The sequence below is a fragment of the Hipposideros armiger genome, unplaced genomic scaffold (assembly GCF_001890085.2).
Source record: "Hipposideros armiger isolate ML-2016 unplaced genomic scaffold, ASM189008v1 scaffold_47, whole genome shotgun sequence".
Taxonomy (NCBI): Eukaryota; Metazoa; Chordata; class Mammalia; order Chiroptera; family Hipposideridae; genus Hipposideros; species Hipposideros armiger.
The window spans coordinates 3,503,107-3,523,728 of NW_017731397.1; the positions used below are offsets into that span (position 1 = coordinate 3,503,107).

At 41.7% G+C, this 20,622-nt stretch overlaps 1 protein-coding gene across 3 annotated transcripts in view; it reads left to right on the top strand.

The window, feature by feature from the left end:
* CHN2 (chimerin 2) overlaps positions 1-20,622 on the top strand; it is a 278,203-nt gene that overhangs the window by 19,760 nt on the left and 237,821 nt on the right. The window lies entirely within an intron of this gene.

A 20,622-nucleotide genomic window follows, 5' to 3' on the forward strand; every position in this document is an offset into this window, starting at 1 on the left:
TAAGGACTTCGGCTTTTACACTGAGTGAGAAAGGTTGTCCCTAGAGGGTTCTAGAAGAGTGACGTGATCTAACTTGGGTTTTAACAGAACCGCTCTGTCTACTGAGAGTAGACTAAGCACAAACACAGCGCATGCGCAGAGACACACATGCAGAGACACAAACAGGGCTTACCCCTTCATGTGTGATGTGCTCTGATATTTTCCATTGCATTTTAATTCATTCATATAAAAAACTAGTCCACAGAAATTGATTTCAGGATCCACTATAGGGTGGCTACTGGCAGTTTGAAAAAGAGATAATAAACTGGCCTAGAACTCCAAGGGTGTAGTAGATTGAGTTTCCTTGCTCAAAGCATGCTTGTGGTGTACACGGCACCCCGTGCAGGCCTCATACTCATATTGAAGAATAGTTTTCAAGGAACTTTTGTTCATTAAACTTACATTGAGTAGCACTGTTTTATCGTATGATCATTTAAAAGTTTCGTCTTTTCCTGCATAGTCAGAGGCCTTTTATTAACAATTTATATTTTAAATTACTTTTTATAGACAACATTTCAAATATATTTAAAGAGGAAAGTATAATGAAGAATCCATCAACCAACTTCAACAATGGTCAACTCATGGCCCCGGTGTCCTCCAAACTCCACCCTCCTCCTTTGGATTATCTTGAAAAAAATCCCAGTCCTGGTATCGTTTCATCGATGAATATTTTGGTTGGTAGCTTAAAAGGTAGAGACTCTTTTAAAAAACAAAATGCCACTTACTGGATATAATTACTATTATCTCACACACACCACACACAAACAATAATTCCCCCCTTTTAGTCTGATCAGCAGCACCTCTGTTCAATAGTCTGAGGAGGGAAATACAAGTGAGTTTAATGAAATGGATCTGTGGTCATGCTTTCTTGCTCCAGATTCTGAAGACAGTATTTCTGGATGCTGCCAGAGCCCCCATTGAAGAAATTCTTTCTTACTGTCAAAAATGAGTCATTTCAATTCTGTTAGTACTTTCGCTTCTGCTTAAACATGGCCTCCTTTCCTGTGGCTCTTGGCTAATGGAGGTGCCTCCAGAGAAGGTCCTGGGTCTCATTATCTTTGTACCGCCCAGTGATTTCACTCGGTTCCTGGCACACAGCAGCCCTCACACTTTTTTTTTTTTTTTAATGTTTTACTTCCTTTTCTAAATGCGGAATTGGAGTAACCTCTCCTTGGCCCATCAGTCCTTTGACCATATGTCACTACCCCATTAAAACCCGACTTTTCTAGGAAGCCTCATTGCTACCAGGATGGGAAGCTTCCTGGGTCAGTGTTGACTTTTTGACAGAAGGCTTCAAGTTAATCTCTCTTCTTACAGAGCAGTTTTTGTCCCTGCAGTTCCTTGAGCTTATTGTACTCAATCAGCAGGGTGTGTCTTCCTGTGGCATCAGCCCTAATCCCCACCGGTTCATTGACCAGAGACTAATTGGATATGGGCTACATTACTGAAAACACTGTCATCTCTGAATATGGTTAAAATCATAATTTCAGATGGAGGTTAAGTAAATGGTTTTGTGTTTGAGTATGTGATGTATACTAATCCAGTGTTGAGTATCCCTTATTTACAGAATTACCCCAATATTTTTGTGAAAAATTGGTGCCAATACTCTTCTTACCCTTGTATTATCTTTCCTTTTCCCCTTCTCTTTTTCATAAATATTGAGTGCACACTTGGCACCAGCCACCCTGCGTGGTTCTGGGGACATAAAAAGATAGGAAGCAACCTCCTTGTCACTTATTGTTCAGAGTCTATCAGTTCATTGTCACCCAACAAAGGCAGTGACCCTCAGGTCACCAGCTGCTAGTAGACGGCTTGCACATCATAGCTTCTTAAAAACATTTTTTGGATGACTGCGTGAATGGAGACATGAAATGCACCACACAGGAGTTTGCAGTCCAAAGTTTGATAGTGAATGTGGACTTTGTGGAACTTTGTAGAACTTGTAAAGCCATTATTAGTTATAAATATCTGCAATTCAGAACTCTTCCCTGAAATTGCTACAGGAGGCGGCCTCCCAGGTGTCCCAATCGGGGGTCCTAGAGGTTTAGCCTGGAGCCAGGCCTGTCGATGTACCTCCTGACCACCAGGAAAGCATTTTTAAAGCCAGCACATGCATTGAAGGCTGTTTTCCAAAGTTTTTTCTTTTATCTGAATTACAGTTTTATGTTTCTGCTGTGCCAGGATACATTTACGAGTGATTAAACAGGAATTAAAAATACTTGTTGCTCTGTCATTCCAGAATAAGGCTTTGCTTAGGTGGAAAGTAATTGTGTGTGTGTGTGTGTGTGTGTGTGTGTGTGTGTGTGTGTGTGTGTGTGTGAGAGAGAGAGAGAGAGAGAGAGAATGTGTGTGAGAGTGAGTGAGTGTGTGTGTGTGTGTGTGTGTGTGTGTGTGTGTGTGTGTGTGTCTTCGTGGGGCATATGTGTATGTCTTTGTGTCATAAGGCAGATTCAATTCCCAGGGAAAAGAAAACTTCCAGAGGACCCTAACCTATGGGACAAGTTTTTAGCTACTATCTTTTCTTTTAGTTTTAAATTAGTTACTCCTCTTCCTTAAGTGATTGATTCTGAATATGAAAGAGTTCTTTTAGAGAATGGAAATGGTATAATTTACTATTTTAAGGGTTATATATAATTAATCTTATTATGTAAACCAATTATTTTTAATCCCCAGGTAGAGTTTGTAACTAAGCCTAAGGAATTCGTCAGATGTAATGACTGACAAGCCAGAGTCAAAATGTCAGAAAAGCAGCTATTGTTGGAGGGGGGAGGGGAAGGGGAGGGTTAGAACATCTTTTTTTTTTAAACAGACATTTTCGTTGCTGCAAGAGTCCTTACAGATTTCCCTTAAAATTGAAAAAGCAAGAGGAAGAGGAAATTACAATTAATAGTCTTCAAATTCCAATTAATCTCTCAAATAGTGATTAATTTCCAGAGACAGGGAGACTCTGCAGTGTATCTGAGAGAAAGGAAAAGACAATTAGGATTGGGGAAATTGGTAGAGGACACTCGGGGAGGTGGAAATCCCACCAGGGTTGAAGACTGCGCTAGGATTGAGATCATTGACAAGGCTGGAAGTCTGCCGGAAACTCTGTCTAGCTTTGGCTCTTCTTAACGGCACAAACATGCCCGTTTTGAAACCCACTGACCGTATTTCCTAAAACTGCCTTTTGTGTCTTTATGGGAATGCTCAAATAAGATGTGTTGTCAAATTAGCGTGCTTGCCTTGTCACCTTTTAGCCCCTCCTTTGGCTGAGATTTGGGGGCCTGGCCTGCTTTGTGGTCAGGGCACACTTGGGGCTTTTCTCTCCCTAACATCAGCCTCCTAGCAAGTTGGTGCAAGTCTGTGTAAGATAGTGGATGCTTGCAATGTCTGAGATCACCGTTGTAGCCTGGAAATTGCAAGGACCAACGGATGCAGCAACTTTTTCCTCTATAAAGAAAAATAATACCATGGCTTTTTTTTTTTCTTTTCTGGTGCAGATTATTATTGAGGACAGGATAAATTGAAACAAGGGAAAATTAGCATGTTCTCATGGCGCTGGCTGTACTTATGAAAATTATACTTATCTTAACATGCAAATGCTAAATTTGAATTAGCGTGGATTCGGTTTTAAGCTGTTTGGAACGTATTTGTATGAACCTGCAGTTCTAATTACATGGTAATAAAGATGATGTTAACCTTTTCCTGTAGCGTGGCTTTTGATCTGCCTGCTCTTCCTCTCCAGCCTACTAATAATACTTATTGGGGGGGGGGGAAGCCTTCAGAGAACCAGGAATAAACATCACAGTTCCTTGAACTTCTAAACATACGCAGCACTTCACAGAAATAATGTTTCGTGAACTCACCATTTGTGGTCAGCTGGAACACTTAACTTTCAGAGGGATTTGACCAGCGATACTGACCTAGAAAACTAAATAAGCAGTTTGGAAAATCTGGTTTGTGAGTATAATTATTTTTATATTATCTCAGGCTGTGCCTTGCAAAGAGCAAACCACAGTAGTTATCTGACCTATTACTCTCCCATTGCTGTTTCTTCAACACAGTAATTATATAAGATCAGCATGTTTTTCACTAACTGTGCACGCAGGACATTCCTGAACATCAGTAGCCCTCTAGCTGGAAGCTGCTCAAATGCTCTGCATCAGTCTCAGTCTGAATGGAAAAGGAACCTTCAGTCTGGACCAGTGGTAACATTTATGGACTGGGGCAAGCGGGGGGAGGGCATTGGGAAAATAAAAGCATTTGGCACTTTTAGTAGCTGAAAAATGTCTCACAAATGGTGAGGTATCAGATAGTTTTAATGAAAATAGAAAATTAATCTTCAAGATGAAAAGAGTCCTAACAATACTTTTCATTTGAATATAAATATTTAGGGGGGATATATATAGGTTACAGGATGACTTTAAGGCCCTAAGGTTCCTTTGGGCATGCTGTTTTTAATTCTGGCTCTTCCTTTAGTTGCTTGGAGCAAGTGCGAGTGATTTCCTTTAGATTGTATGCATGCTTCTAATGATACCTGAATAAAAGATACATTTCTGATCATTTGCTATCTCAGCGTTATCCCTTAGGCAGCAGGCTGGAATGCAACAACTTAACCTGAATGTGAATTAATGCATGTGTGTCTTTTCCTGGATTTGAAGGAACTGGCAGTAAAGCAGTTTAATCAGGATATCCTGGATGGTTTAGGATGCTGATTAGCTAGCATAGCAATTAGAAGACATTTAGCTTTTGTTTAAAATGTGAAAGTGACTGGTGGAGTTCAGATATTAATAAAACTAGGCTTAGCCTGTAGTTTCAACCCTCTTGATCTTACATTAAAAAACAAAAGACAATTCAAGGGAAGCAATGAATTGAAATTAATTACAAAGCTGTAAAGGGCGCTGGGTGGTTTTAGTCTTATTTGGGATAGTGATGATCCCTCCCACCCACCCCTGACCCTGACCCCTGCCAGCAGAGCAGCATTTTCAGTTCTCTACTCTGGAGTTAGCCCCTTTTCCTTCCTAAGGTTGTGCTGTAACCAATTAGTGCTAGAGAGCAGAAGTCATGCGTCGTGAGGATAGGCGCGAGGAGTGGTGGCATCACACAATAACTGTGAAAAGGTTATGTCCTGTTAAGATACACTTTGTCAAGTTAGGTTTTGATACAGACAGGATGTTTTTAGGTTGCTCTTGATGAGATCAGGCTCTGTCCGAGATTGATTCAGTGGTTCTTAATCCCAAATCACCAGGGATGGTTTTTGAAAAACAGTGGCTCAGGCCACACTCCAGACCTAAAGAATTAGAATCTCCTAGAGGTGAGGTTTCATGATACTCATTTGCAGTCAAGGTAATGAAACACTCAGTGCTTCTCCAACGTCCCCAGTGACGAGTCACCTAGAGCCTTGAACAATCAAAGGACGGTCCCTGATGCCTGCACCACCTGGAAGCTTGTTAAAATTACAGAATCTCAGGCCCACCCCACACTTACTGAATCAGAATCTGAGTTTTAATAAGATCCCCAAATGATTTTTATGAACTTTAAAGTTTAAGAAGCATTTATTAAAAGCCCTTAAATAAATGAAAGAGGATCAGAAACACAGGTGATTAAGACCATGGTTAAGTGAGGAAAAAATATATCCATACAATGGAATTTTGCTAAGTTAAATAAAGTTTGGGAAGAGTTTATCATGACTTAGGAAATGCTTATACCAGAGCACTTAAGTGGAAAATAGGAAGTTATAGAGTCGTGTCAGTATTGTGACATTACCTATATTTAATATTAAAGAATGAATTTCCACTTTTGAAGTCCTGGGCATGATGGTGTAATTGGTACTGGACCTTGCCTTCTCTTACGAGAAGCTGTAAAAGTTGGATAATATATAAGCAACTCTTTGATGCTTTGGGGGAGTTCTCTAGGAGACCCCATGTGCACACATGGCTTTCTCCCTGAGAGCATTTTTCAAACCAAGGTGCAGGAAAATAGAACCCAAACAGAGAACTTCAGTCTCCCTAGGAGGAGGAAACAGAGATTGAGGGCATCACCGATTTAAGGGTCAGAGTCCCAGCAAGGAGGCAGTTGTAGAGAAGGAGCCCTAAGTATCTGCATAAAAATTCCTTTAGGATCTTTGGACAACCCTTAAGTGGTGCATGTGCAAGGTGACAGGCAGGAAGGCCTCGCAGAGGGAAGGCTAGAGAAAAGACTGGAGGTCTCTGAGGCCATGTGGTACTGGGGGATATAGGAGTCACACCCAGTGGGAGTGGACAGACGTGGATGAACACTTGAGTCACACCCAGTGAGAGTGACAGACATGGATGAACACTTTGAGCATACATAGGCTTTAGAAATCTAAGGTGTGGGGTCCTAGGGAGGAAGAATTTCACCTGTGTTTGGATAAGATTAAGAGGATCCACAGGTAATTTAACAGTTGAAACAAAACTCAACCCTCTGTAGAGAAAAATGTCACAAAGTAGATTTTACATAATATCTCATCTGTAGTACACATCATGAAATTAAAATTACTTCATCCATGAAGAAGCAGAAAATGTGACCAGAAATCAAGAGATGAAGCAGGCATAAAAACAGACCGAGAGATGAACCAGATGTTGAAGTTACTAGAAATGGGCTTCAAAATAATTATTATCAATATGTTACAGAAAATAGAAGACCCTGTCCCAATTTAGAAGCCTTTACTTCTTAATCATTAACTTAACTGCCCGCCCCAGAAATGTCCCAGTTCTGAAAAACTATGAAACGAGTCCTGATTAAGTGACACTGTATGTCACTTATATGTGAACACAGTAAATATAATAGAAGAATATAGACTTTTAGATCATGGTCAGATACTACTAAGTTTTAACTAATATACATAATTAAGTAACATCACTAAATTATGAGACGAAACCTCACAATACAAATATTTTTTTTCTGTTTGTTGAATGCACCAACTGGGTTTATTTCTAAAACTCTGTGTTGCTTAAGGAGGGTTCACAAGAGAGAAAGTTGGAAGCCATTTCTGTCATTAGTAACTTTGTGATCCTAGTCACTTAATGTCTTTGTCTCTGTTTCAAGTATTGGCAAAAACGGTGGAACATTGTGTCTTCTCTGTTTACCAAAAAGATTATCATGAGAAGCAACTGAAATACCAGTTAATCCATACAGAGGTTTAAAGTTAAAGCGTTTTCCATATATTTTCATTTCTATATTTAAAATAATGTTAGCATTGGTATAGTGCTATTCCAAGGTAAGGTATGTTTTTTCATATGATAAATCATATTTTTCACATGGCAGTCTTATTTGTTACACATCTTATAAGCAGAGCTGAGCGGAGTACAGCCTATAAGTACATTTGCTCATTCTCCTTCGCCGTAGCAGAAAGGGCTGGAGAGGATGATTCATAATGAATAAAACACATATCATCTCCTGGAGATAGAAAATAAGGATAAAGGCAGATTTCCATTCGAGAGAATTTACTTGGGCTTTGGAAGTAATTTAAAATGGCTATTCCCTCTGTTGGCAATTTGCAGCCTGCCTGAGTTGACACCTCAGTTTTCAATCACAGCAAGATTGCTTTTAGTTGCCTGGAACTGCCCAAGCCAGAGCTCTGAAACTCTGAAACTGAGCCCCCTGCAAGCTCCTGATAGATTTAAAGCAGACGGACTAAGAATGAGATCTTCTTTTCTGATTGTCATCACGTGCTTCACAAATTATTTAAATGAATCCATAATTTGTATAAATCAAGGGGGGGGGTATGGCCTAATTATACTATTGTCCTGTTATATCAGGACATGACAAATTAGTCCACAAAGATATGTTAGCTATCGAATACACAAACCTTATTGTAAAATAATTGTTAGACTTTTACATACATGTGAGATGTAAGAAAGACAATATTATATGTTGTGATTAAGTTCTCAGATCAGTCGACCAACGCTGATATATGAAAATTGTGTGTGTGTGTGTGTGTGTGTGTGTGTACGTATGTGTGTACGTGTACATATGTACAAATATGCCTCCTGATTGTCCATCTCTATGGAGATACGTACGTATATGTTTAGAGCAAAATCTCCAAAGATTTTCTTGGTAAAACTGAGTTTGATTCTATAGGACATGCGTGCCACAGTTGAGCATCTCTCTTCCATTTCCTATCTTGATTTTCCACTATATGGAAAATCAATTTCAGAAGTACAGCAAAGCTGGTATCCTTGCTACAGCTCTAAGACAGGGACACTGAAGCTGTGAGCTCTTCGAGACCCATTTTAAAGCATCACCACGAGTCATTCTGGAAAAGGTGACTTACCTCACGCGGGGCACAGTTCTAATTATTGAGTGGGTGTTACAGTCACTGAGCTTTACTGTAGTTAAAACATTATTCTGATACATGTCCTACAAGCCATGGGATTAGGCCTGTATTAAGAAAACTCCCCAAATGGTGTTTGCTGTGTGTCATTCCACTTGAGAAGATAAATAGGACGGAATTAAACTAACACAGAAAGATTACTTATCTTATAATTAAGGACACTGGACAAGAATGAATTTTGAATTTATAGCAGTTTCTGTGTTGGCCAAGGAGACATATTAAATAACCTCCCTTTTTTAAAAATATCTTTTGAGACATAAATTCTCTGTGGGGGAAAAAACGTAGAACAATGAGCTGTCTTTTCTCGATTGCCTGTAGCATTCCAAAAGCTATGAGAAATGAAGGGAAATTTAACATTTTAAAATGATCTTTCTGACATCTATTATTCTGAGTTGGGGGGAAATGAACTAAAGTCCTGAAATATTTAGACTGTTTGGAAACTTCCATGATGTAAGCAAGGTTAAGTTTGAGATAGACCAGCCCACAGAGCGTGATGACGTGAAATGCAAACAGTCACTGATGTGTAGAATCAGCTGGAAAAGGAGTGCATTTAGTGCAACTTTTAAAACAGAAAAATAGACAGTATTTCCTGACGTGAAGACAGTTGCGGTCTTATTTTCTCCTTGGAAACGTCCCAGAGCTTATCCTGTTTATTGTGTTCAGTGGTCCTGAGCATCAGATTGGGTCTGTGTATTTTAAGAGCTTGGCTAAAATGTTATATGTTCATAAGCACAGCAAATGAGCGAGTGGAACAATCACCCAATTTATACCATTCAAGTAAAAAAAAAATCAACTGATACAAATCAGAATCAGATTTATACCAATTTACCGCCAGTATGATGTTTCAGATTTTCTCTGGAATTATCCTGGGGATCTTAATTTTGCTTCTGACATTCTCAGTGAGTGCTCCAAATAATTAATGTAAAGAAGATAATTTTATTGTAAGGATAGAAAAGAGATTTTGATGACCCATTTTTTTTCTTTGTTCCCCCTAAAATGAGTTTCTTACACTGGACTTGACTTATCCTATCTATGAAATGGAGACTGTGACAGTTACCTGAAGCTGTGCGATACACTGAGGGCAATCACGTTTCCAGAAGCAAGTTGTCATGCGTATACACACGCAGTTCCAATCATTGTGTGAAAGGAGTAATAGGAGTCCCTGATTCATGTCATTAGAAGTGTGGTGTGATGTTGCCTTTTTGTTAGAATATTCCAAGACCACATAACTTCAGGGTTCAGTTTCGCGTGACCACAGACTACACCTGTTTTGGCAGAGTCAGCGGGTCTTGTTCCCTCATTGGCTCCCATTATAACCCCATCCCACCGGCAGCAGTGGGATGCTTCTTGAGGAAGTGTCTTCATGCATTGCTGGGTTGGGCACTGTAGCCCACATCAAAGCATCAGTCTTTTCACTTTCATACCTTTCTGCCTTGGAGTCAGTTTCCCAACCCACTGATCTCCTTTCTGCCATGAGCCACCTGCACTCCATTAAGTTGTTTGTTCCATGGAGACGGAGGCATTGAGTTTCTTGATAAGGGTTGCCTGCTGTCCAGCATGACTCCCTATTCTTATGGCTAAAATCCCAGCTTTCTTACAGGTGCCCACTTTGTCCTAACTCAGTCCATACGGATCCAGAGCTCCTAAGGGTGGCTTCTGACTCCGGCTTCACTGAGAAGAGCTTCAGGACTTGGGCCAGAAAGGGTGCATGACCCCGTTGACACCCTCAGCTGTTTGCTCTGGCTTTTGCTTGCTGGGTGTAAACTGGGATCATCTTGCAATCATCCACCTGGGACGTGAGAGAGCCTGCACCCCGGTGGGCTCAGAGCTGAGAGATGGACAGCTGGGTCCTGATTCCCAGTCTCTGAACCTGAGTCTAGTAGTGGCTGATGTTCTACCCCTGGCCTTTCAGCTACCACTGCTTTTTTTATTTTTATTTTTTCCCTGTCGCTTAAACCAGTTGGAATTGGGGCTTCTGTTATGTGACTTGCAACACAAGTAACTAAGTTATATAAGCCTGGTATCTACAGTCCAAGTTCAGAAGAATTTCACTCCTTTGTTTTATCCTGGGTGTTGCCATGAATATATCAAGGCTGCAAAAGCTTTCTTCACCCATAGATACTGGCACCCAATAAGCTTATTGTTGAATCTGAGACCTCAGGTGGTGCAACAAATACATTCTCAGCCCAATGTTTTTTAAGTGCTGAACATAGCATCAACTTGCTTAAAATCAGGGTACCGACAAGTCATTGCTTCTAATTCTCAGAGAAGCTACCTTAAAAAAGTATATATATACACACTAAATACATATATATGTATATTTGTGTGTGCACATATATAAATATAAATATATAAGGTAATATACATATTTGTGAATATACACACACACGTGTGTGTGTGTGCACGTGTGTGACACCTTTATAATGGCTAGGCCAACAATATTTGATTCATTGTTAGATTAAAAATACCACCTTCCCATTGGGCAATATCAGGAAATAAACACACCAAGGTAGAGGATTTGACGTGATCAAAGTCCAAGATGATTTGGCTGCAGGCACAGTAGAAAAGGGGTTGTTTGTCTCCTGTGACCCCAGGTTTCCAGGAGGCCAATCCACCCCCATAGCTCAGGGCGGGCTGCCAGACAGATGAGCCTCTGGCGCTGCAGCCCAGTTTTCTTTCCTGAACTCTTGTTTCACACCCCCTCCTGCTTTTGCTCCCACTCTGTTCCAGCTTGGCCTGATTTCCAAGAAGAGTGACGCGCTTTCCTTTCTGGCCCGTGCACTCAAGGCTGGTATCCATATCCAGCTTTAACCCTGAAAGCTCTCAAGCCCCCTAGCCTGGTCTGACCAGCTGCTATCCACTCTCGACCTTCTTCCTGGGCTGGGAGTGCTGTTCCAGCCTTCTTTGCAAGGGTAAGGTAGGGTGAGGAAGACGGTTGAGATGAACGAGTTAACAGATAGAAAAAGGACAAAGGGAATATCTTCCCACACACGTCTGTCTTTACCTTTTTAAAAACCCATTTCCCATTGGCAGAAAAGATGAAGAAGTAAAGCATATGGCATCTGCTTCCTAGTGCGCCAGATTGTAATATTATACCCTTGGATTACAGAGTCTGGATATCACAGCCATAAACATATGTAAACATTTTTATGTTTTGCTAAAAAGGAAAAAAAAATCACTGATGATGTGTTATCGTAATGAGCTGATTACAAAGATCAATTAATTATATTCTCAAGATCTAGGTAGAGAGGGTGGCAGCCACTCCGGTGACATACTCTAGTGAGCATGATGGTTATTTTTCCTTTGGTTTGATTGTCGCCGTTTGCTACAGCTGGGTTTTATAGATCCAAATCCTAGGACTGGAAGGAGACTTTTAGAAGAGGGATTGGAAAACTGCAGCCTCCTGGCCAAATCCAGCCTGCCACCTGTTGTAAAAACAGTTTTATTGGAACCCAGCCACACCCATTCACTTCAGTATTGTGATGGCTGCTTTCACATATGCCAGCAGAGCCGAGGACTTGTGACAGTAACTGTAAGGCCATCAGAGCCTAAAATATTTAGTATTTCGCCCTTTGCAGAGAAAATTTACCGCCTTTACTTTGGAAGGCAATCTAAATTCATTTGTTTATATTCTGGAATGATTGTATTTTTGTTGCCTCAGAGAAGTATTTGCCCAGTTAGTAAAGATATCTAGGGATAAACATTGTGTTGTCGCACTGTATTCCAGCTCTTATTAACCAAATGTTCTTTGTAAAGCGAACTTACCTAAATCCTTGATGATACAACGCAAACCCAATCTTCCTCTTTGAGCTTTGCTTCAGTTGTTTTTGTTTTCGCTGCTCAGTGAGAGCTTTTCATAGATTTAAAGACTGTCAAATGACCCAATTTTTGGTTTTTTTTCCCCCTCCTTTTAACATTACCACATCTTGACATTTTTTATGACTTATCTATGACATTTTCTCCGTTCCATGTAACGACATTTCTTTATTATACCAAGACCTGGACATTGTACTGATAATATTTACCTATTCCAAAGTACATCCAGGTGTAGAATCAGTTTGCATTTCAAATCATTTTGTGAGGCCAGCTTGGTGGCATCTTGTGATGCCCGTTTTGTGGCTGAGAAGCAGTGAAGCTCAGCAAGGTTAAGTGTCTGGCCTGTAGACACACAGCCAGGAATTGATAAACCCCTTACAACATACCACCCTGTCAATTGCTTTGTGGCGAGCCTGGCATCAGGTCATGTAACAGCTCCAACAGGCTATCTTGCATATGTCTGGCATACTACTGTGCTTGCTTTGGGAGGAAATACTCTGGCCTTCATTGTATATCCACTGGCTCAACTTCAGCGCCAAGTTGATTGTGCATGGGGCCAGTGAGAAGTGGGCCCTCAGCCCACTATTTTAATGTTGTCACTGTGTTCTGTGCCCCCAGCAGACAAAGTTATTACATGTGAGCAGAAACACTGGAGGAGAGTGTGGTTAAATTACAAAAATCTATCGCCAGTAGGAGAAGAGGTGGGCGTGTTGGGAGTAGGGTGTTCAGTGGCGTCATCTCTCTGTATAAAGGGCAATATTATCTCCATATCTTGCCTGCATAACTCATGGCTAGCCCATCCCCGTGTTCTGAGTTGTGCCGTTTGTTTTCCTCTTGTGATGTACTGAATTTAGTCTAAGTGGCTACAATTGCTTTGATTTTTGGAGTCTGTCTTTGAAGATATGTTCTGCTGTCTTTTCTCATCACTGTTTGGTATTAACATGAAATTCTTCTCTTAGAGTCATTAATGAAAATGTTAAGCAACTGAAACAAAGAGCTAGTCTTTAAAAAACAACATCGTTCTCAACAAAGCACAAGGATAGCATAGGGCACTGCTCTGGAACTATTGAACAATTGCTGCATTTTGGGGGGTACAACTTATTTATTTTATCATTTTTAGGTGTTTCTTTGAGACCAAATTACAGGTCTGATACTATCACTAGCATGTAAGATTATTGGTTGCAGGGTTTAAGGGAGAGGTAGGCTGCTTCTTGAACGTTCTACATTTTTAGTGAGATTTCAGTGTTTCCTTTTTCGGTTGTCTGTTGCTTGTTTCCCTTTTATCACGACACACAGTCATGAATCCTAGATGCATGGATCATTTACTGAGTTTCTCGTACGTTTTCAGGTTATTGAAGTTTAAGTATTTATTTTTATTACTAATAATATTAGCCAATCATTTGAAGTGGAAACCACATTTCCTTACACAAACAACAGAGCTTTTCCTTTCAGTGTCTCTGCTTCTGAATCCTAATTTCTGGTGATTGTATAAGGAGTAGAAAGGGTGAACTCTGACTACTGGGACTCCGGGTTGTGATTGAGAAAGACCAGTGGCAAGACTCATCTTTGGTTTGTAAACCCATTTGTAAGCTTAGGCCATCTTATGAGGGCGTCGCTGGGAGAGAATAGATTCAGGACCTTGCTGCCATTTTTATAGTCAGAATTAGAGTGAGATGGGACTTTAAAATAGGAATGTCTCTTTTCTTACCCTTTCTTCCTGCCTGTCTCTAAAAACTACTTAAAAAAAATTCCTTTGTATTTCCTTAACCTTTTCACTGGTTTGGTGGCCACCTCTTCTTCTCATCTTGTCCGGTTTCTTCTCATCCTTTTCTGCGTACTGCCAGGAAGCCTTCCTAAATTATCCTCCCAGGCACACAGCTGCTTTCTCCCTTTGAGAAACAATATATGCCAGCTCTTCTTTTTCTTTTTCTGTAGAATTACATTCAACAGATACAATTTCCGTGTCTAAGAAGCAGCCACCCTTACATTTTGCAGACTTAATTTTATTCTGCTAGCTTCAGACCTGCAAACAACACGGTGACCTGATATTTATTTCCATCTGACAACAGAGGCACATCTTTTTTCATAGTGTTGGGGTTTGGCTGAGGTCATCCCTTTCTGTCTCAGCTGACCCGTGTATCCCCTTGCTGGGAACTCACATATTTTAGAGTTGTCGAATGTCCCTGGAACATAGGATGCCATTAAATTGTTCAGGCTTCTTTCTAAAACTGTTATTGATGCATGCTATGAAAACTTCAGTTATTTTTATGATCGACATAATTTTAAAGAAACGGTGACAATGACTATTCATTGACTATTTTCATTGAATTGCCCTTATCTATGTATAATATGGTCGGGTCTTTTCAACATTCCTTGTTATGACTTGTTTATCTTAATTTCCATGATGCTTTTTTTTTTTTTTTTTTGCTTGGAGGTTTTCATTATTTCTACAATTTGTATTGTTTTTGATTACCCAGTTACTGCCCTTTTGGTCTTTCATTTTTCTCAATGTTACATTAAAGAACAAACCATGGAGGTTCAGAGCTTGGGTTCCAGAGGCAGGGTGACTGTGTTTTAATCCCATGATGCCACCAAACTAGTTGTGCCACCCGAGCAAGAAACATTATCTCTTTGTGGCTCAGTTTCCTTTTCTCTAATAGGTGGTAATGATATTACATAACTTCTGGGGTGGTTGCAAGACTAAACAAGTTAAGTCATTGTGTTTAGAAAGGAGCCTGGCAGATAGTAAATGCTGAACAATGGAAGCGACTGTCGCCATCTTTATCGTTGTCTCCTGAAGAGTAAAGAGTATACAAAAAACAGTTTATCTTCAAAATCCTTTACAAAACCTCATAATAGAAGTGTGTGCCCAAGGAATGTGTGAAGGAATGTGGTAGGCAGAATACTCCACCCCCCACCCCTAATCCAAGATGTCCACATCCTAGTTTCCAAAATCTGTGAATATGCTACATTGCACAGCAAGGGGGATTTACCATTGCAGATGGAATTAAGGTTGCTGGCAGCGTGTAGAAGCTGGAAAAGGCAAGGAAATGCATTCTCTTTTCCTTAGAACCTCCAGAAGGAACACTGCCCAGCCAACACCTTGATTTTAGGCCAGTGAGACCCATTTCAGGGTTCTGATCTTCATTATTTTAAGCAACCAAATATTGGTAATTTGTTACAGCAGCAATAGGAAACTAATATGGTGACGAACTGACTGAAGGTTAGTTATTTGAGATCATGACACCAAAGAAAGATACCAATGTAAGAAAGTGTATGTTAACTGGCCCTAACAATAGCTGGAACCATTTCCTAAAGCAATGGCATCTAAACCTTCCTTAGTCAGACTGACTCCTTTAAAATAGCTCATGTGCACATAAACAAGACGAGCCAGTGACAAGATTTTAATGATGCGCCCTGGAGCAGTCAGTATTGGACAGTCAGTGCTTTGGTGCTTTGATATTCTTCAGAGGAGCTGAAGGCTGTAAGAATGCTCATCAAAGCTGTAAGGTAATGTAAGAGGTTTGGGCTCCCCTTTTAGTCATATTGAAAGTTGAGAACCTAATTCTCTGTTTCTCAGTCTACTATGGCAATGTTATGTCCCAAGTCCCATGACCCTTCTCTACTCATGTTCTCCTTTTTAGGAACGATGTATCATCACTAGAGTAAGTAAACCGGCATTCTAAAAAGTGATTTGAAAGCTAAGGTAACGTTAGCGTGATGGTTACTCTTCAGATGCCTCATTTCCAAGGTGGTGTTTGTTTCAGGGCAGTCATGAATACAGATTTACCTCCACATCATAGGAAGTGCTAACATTTATAGGAGATAGCGTAGGTCTGCTGGTATGATTTCATTCATTCATTCAGTATGGTTTGATCCAAAACCAGCTAAATTCCAGGCCTGACACTAAGGATGAGCGATGCCAGTGATAGAGAAGCTAGATATAGACCGTGTTCTCTGCGAGCTTAGAGTCTTCTGATCTTTGTTAGAAAGTAATACCCCTTGGAGCTACGGTTTAAACGCACAGCCATTGTGTACTTTATAGTGAATGAGTTTATCAGATCCTGTCTTGAGAAGCAGGATTCCCTGGAGGAGAACAGGGCCATCAAAGTACAGTAAGAGCCTGAGAGGGAGAGTAGGATTTCTGTGAGACGATAAGGAAGGCTAAGAGCAGCATGGGGCCCGTGGGTAATACCTTCTCGAATCTTGGATTTCTCTTCCAGTGGATCTAGACTCTTCTGCAGAAGGCCCCGTAAAGAGTGTGTAAGTGACAGAGAGGGTATCGATGGCCACAGGCTGTTGGGTGACCTGCTCAGACCTGGTTTGAAGCCCAGATCTGCAAGGCAGTGAATACCTGGGTGGCACTAGTGCGCCTGGCACCTCTTGCAGGCCTCTGCTTGGAGCTAGCGGTGGCTGTTGGCAAGGTTGCTCTTCTGCAGATGATTAAGGGCTGCCACTGAATGAGTCATGATTTCACAAACCACTTCAGTATCTCCTGTATTAGCCGGTTACTAGACCTCCTAGGACGTTCTCAGCCAGGATTTGCTGAAGGGATGGAGGTGCGAGTGAGAGAAGAGATACGTATTCATTTCCTGTTGCTGCTGTAACAAATTACCATAAATCTAGCGGCTTTACCCAAATGTACCGCCTTATAGTTCTCGATGGTCATAATTCTAGAATAGGACGGCTGCATTTCTTTAGAAGGCTTCAGGGGAAAATCTCCCTTCTTGCCTTTTTCAGCTTCTAGAAGTTGCCCACATTCCTGGACTCATGGCCCCCACATCACGTTGGCTGCCGCTTTCATTCTCACACCTCCTTTTTCTCTCTCACTCTCCTCCCTTCCTCTTATGAGGACTCTCGTGATCTTATTGGGTTCACCCCGAATCTAGGATAACCTCCCTTTCTCAGAATCCTTAGTGTAATCACACCTTTTGTCATATAAAGTAACACAGTCACAGGTCCCAGTGATGAGGAAGCGGACATCTCTGGGGCCCTTATCCTGCCGGCCACAAGGTATGGAGGATGACAGCACCAAAACCAGCCACAGCGCTTCTGAAGGCCAACACCTCAGCCCCATCCAGTTTTGGAGCCAGATAAATCTTGAGAACCCCAAGACGGCCTATTTTCCATTAGAATGTACGTGATCGAAACTGTTTTAATATAATTAGAATTAGTGTCTTATCTCACATTTGGCTCCATGGGAAACAGCAGATTTCCAGGCTCTGTGCCTTGCCCCGCAGGTCTATAAATTCTTCACAGATTCCTGACCGTTTCAGTAATTTCTCATCCCACTGCCTTTCAGGGCGCCTCATACTGCATTTTTGGGCAGATAGGACATACCTTTTCAACATGTGTTTGTCTAAAGCTGTTAAAACAATTTCAACTTCATGTTCTCATAGTTAGGTGTCATCACGAAGCTTTATATTTTTATCCGGATCACTTCAAAAGTCCGGTGGAAAAGAGAAAGGAAAAAAAAAAAGCGTCTCAGTGGAGCAAAGGTCTTGGCCAAAAGCTTTCCTGGGTTCTTTTCTGCCTAAGATCTACACTCCAGGCTACAGCAAAGAGGAAAGCGGGTCTCCCGGCCCCGAGTCTGGAAGCAGGGGATCAGCTGCGAGCCAGGAGATTAGGCAATGGGGCTGGAAGCCTTCTGACCAGACAAGGGAGGTTCCAAAGCCAGAGAAGCAGAAGATGCACAAAGGGGCCAGCGAGACAAAGGAGGGGCTGAATAAAGTGTGGTGCAGAGTGGACACATCCTGTGCATGAAAAATTCCAGCCACAGTGTCTTGTATATGATTCCATGTGGCCTGGGCAAGATGGCGAAGGAGCAGGCTGGTGTTTGTACTGCACAGCACAGCCTTGCGGATGTGGTGTTAAGTTACTGTCACTCCGGCATTTGAATCTCTGTCACTTACGCTGTGACACATCCATCCTTTCTAAAAAGGATGTGTTAAGCCTCATATGTGTATTATCCCCAAATCTAATGTTGCAGACTACTAAATATTCCCCCCCCACCGGAATGATCATGTGGACGTATGATCTTAAACTACAGACTACATATCAATTCATTTATTTAACAAGTATTGATTGAGCATTAGTTATTGGCCTGCGTGGCAAGGGTTCTTTTAGGCACTGAAGATACAGTATTTGACAAAATATATTGAAATCCTGTTTTTGAGGAGCTTATACTTGATTTGGGAGTGACTGAGAGGTAAAATTGAAAGGAGGAGGACCAGGACGGGACCGGGATGGAAAGTACTGAGCAGGTGGAAACGAGATAGGGTGATCAGGAAGGACCTTCCTGGGATGGAGCTATTCAGTCAAGTCTGAAGGAAGTGAGGGGGATAGTTAGCGGGGATCTGTGGGGGAAAGAACATTCTAGACAGGGCAACAGCAAGCCCAGAGACCCTGAAGTGGGAATACACCTGGGATGTTCAGAGAACAGCAAGAAAGCCAGTGCGGCTGGAGTTGGGTGAGCAAGGGGGCAGGGTAGTAAGCGATGAAGGTGGCTGTGTGAGTGGAGACTGGTCCACAGGTCACAGGAGAGCTTGTGCGTCTCAGCAGGGCCTCTGTCTGTCTGAATGAATGGGAAATCATTGGATGGTGCTGAGACGAATGGTGATACAACCCAACTTTTCTTTTCACAGGCTGTTCTGGCCTCTTTGCTGAGAATGGACTGTCGGGTGCATGGACAGAAGTAGAGGCAGCCTTTCAGGGGCTAGTCTAATAATCTAGGAGAAAAATAATGGCTTGAATCAGAGTGATGGCAGTGGGGCTGATGACACAGGGTTGAATTCTGGAGCTATTTTGAAGGTGGAGCTAGAACAGGATTTATAGATGGACCAGACACAGGAATGAAAGAAGATGGAGTCGGGAGTGACATCAAAGTCGTTGGCCTGAGCAACTGGAAAAATGAATGGAGATAATCGACTGTGATAGAAAAGATGGCAGGAAGATTAGGCTTGGGGGGAGCCATCAATGGTTCAGTTTGGATGTATTTTCAGTTTAATATACTCATTAGGCATGTCAAGTAGGCAGTTGGATATATATGGGTCAGGAATTCAGAAGAGAGGTCCTGGATGGAAGTATGAATTTATATTTACCATATATTTACTATATATACCACATACCAGAAAGCTATCAGCTCTGGTCTCCATGGTCACATTTCCTGTAAACCAGCGGTTCTCAACCTGGGGGTCGCGACCCCTTTGGGGGTCGAACGACCATTTCACAGGGGTTGCCTAAGACCATCGGAAAACAAAAAGATATTTACATGACGATTCATAACAGTAGCAAAATTACAGTTCTAGAGTAGCAACGAAAATAATTTTATGGTTGGGGGTCACCACAACATGAGGAACTGTATTGAGGGGTCGCGGCATTAGGAAGGTTGAGAACCGCTGCTATAAACCTTTTAAGTCTAGCCAATGCTTGCCTCTTCTCTTCACAGCACACCCTCCCCGCCGACCTTGGCCTAAGTAACTAAGACCTTATAAAAAGCTCGTCCCTTTGGTTCCAAGCTTCTTTATTCTGGTCTGATTTTGCCACTTTCCATCTCTTTCCATCAATGCTTGGGTTTCCTTGCCGGATCTAGTCCTGAGGTTGCAAACCCAGCGGCCCAGTGCCTAGGCAGTTAAAGTGATTGAAGTAGTGCATGTGGTGAACTGCGGAACACATGCGCCGCCTACAGGGGGCAGCACTGTTCCACTCCCACCTGGCGCTCCCACCACAGAGGGGGACCTATCATTGCCAGCTCTTCTAAAAAGTAAGCCAGAAATCTTGATTTTTAAAATGTGCAATCTCCTAATTTTTAAACATTGGCAGCTAACACACACATTTTCAAAGACTCTGTGGGCCAAACAAAATACATCTGGGGACCAAATCCAGTCCACAGGCAGCCAGCCTTATACCACTAAGGAGCTGTTGGACAGGCCGACTGGCTGGGTTTGGGACAGAACCTCCCGAATTGTCCACTTTGGTTTCCCCCAGTGCAGGCAGACAGCACGAACCACCCACCCTAGGGAGGTCCCCAAGGGACATTGTTCCCTGATCCCGGCTCCTAAGGGCCCTGTTTTCTGGAAAGGATAATGAGACACCTTCCTCAGGACGTTGCTGAAGAATATTTTATGTCCTGTTCTTCTTCCTCCTCTTCCCTCCTGATATTGTATCTCACTTCAAAAGCAGAATGAGTATTGATCCCATCTCGAAGGTGAGACAGGTAGAGACTATTGAATCAGCACCTCTGTCTTACATGCTTGATGGTTAAAAAAAAAAAAAGATTGCAGAATAGCAGCTGAATGACAATCTGAAGGAGCAAGTCAATCTCAGGGCACGTAGAAGAAACTATATGTTTTCTCAACAATTATGTATTGAATGCTTGCTAGGTGCCAGTTCTTTTCCTATGTGCTGTGTGTATGGCAATAAGAATATAA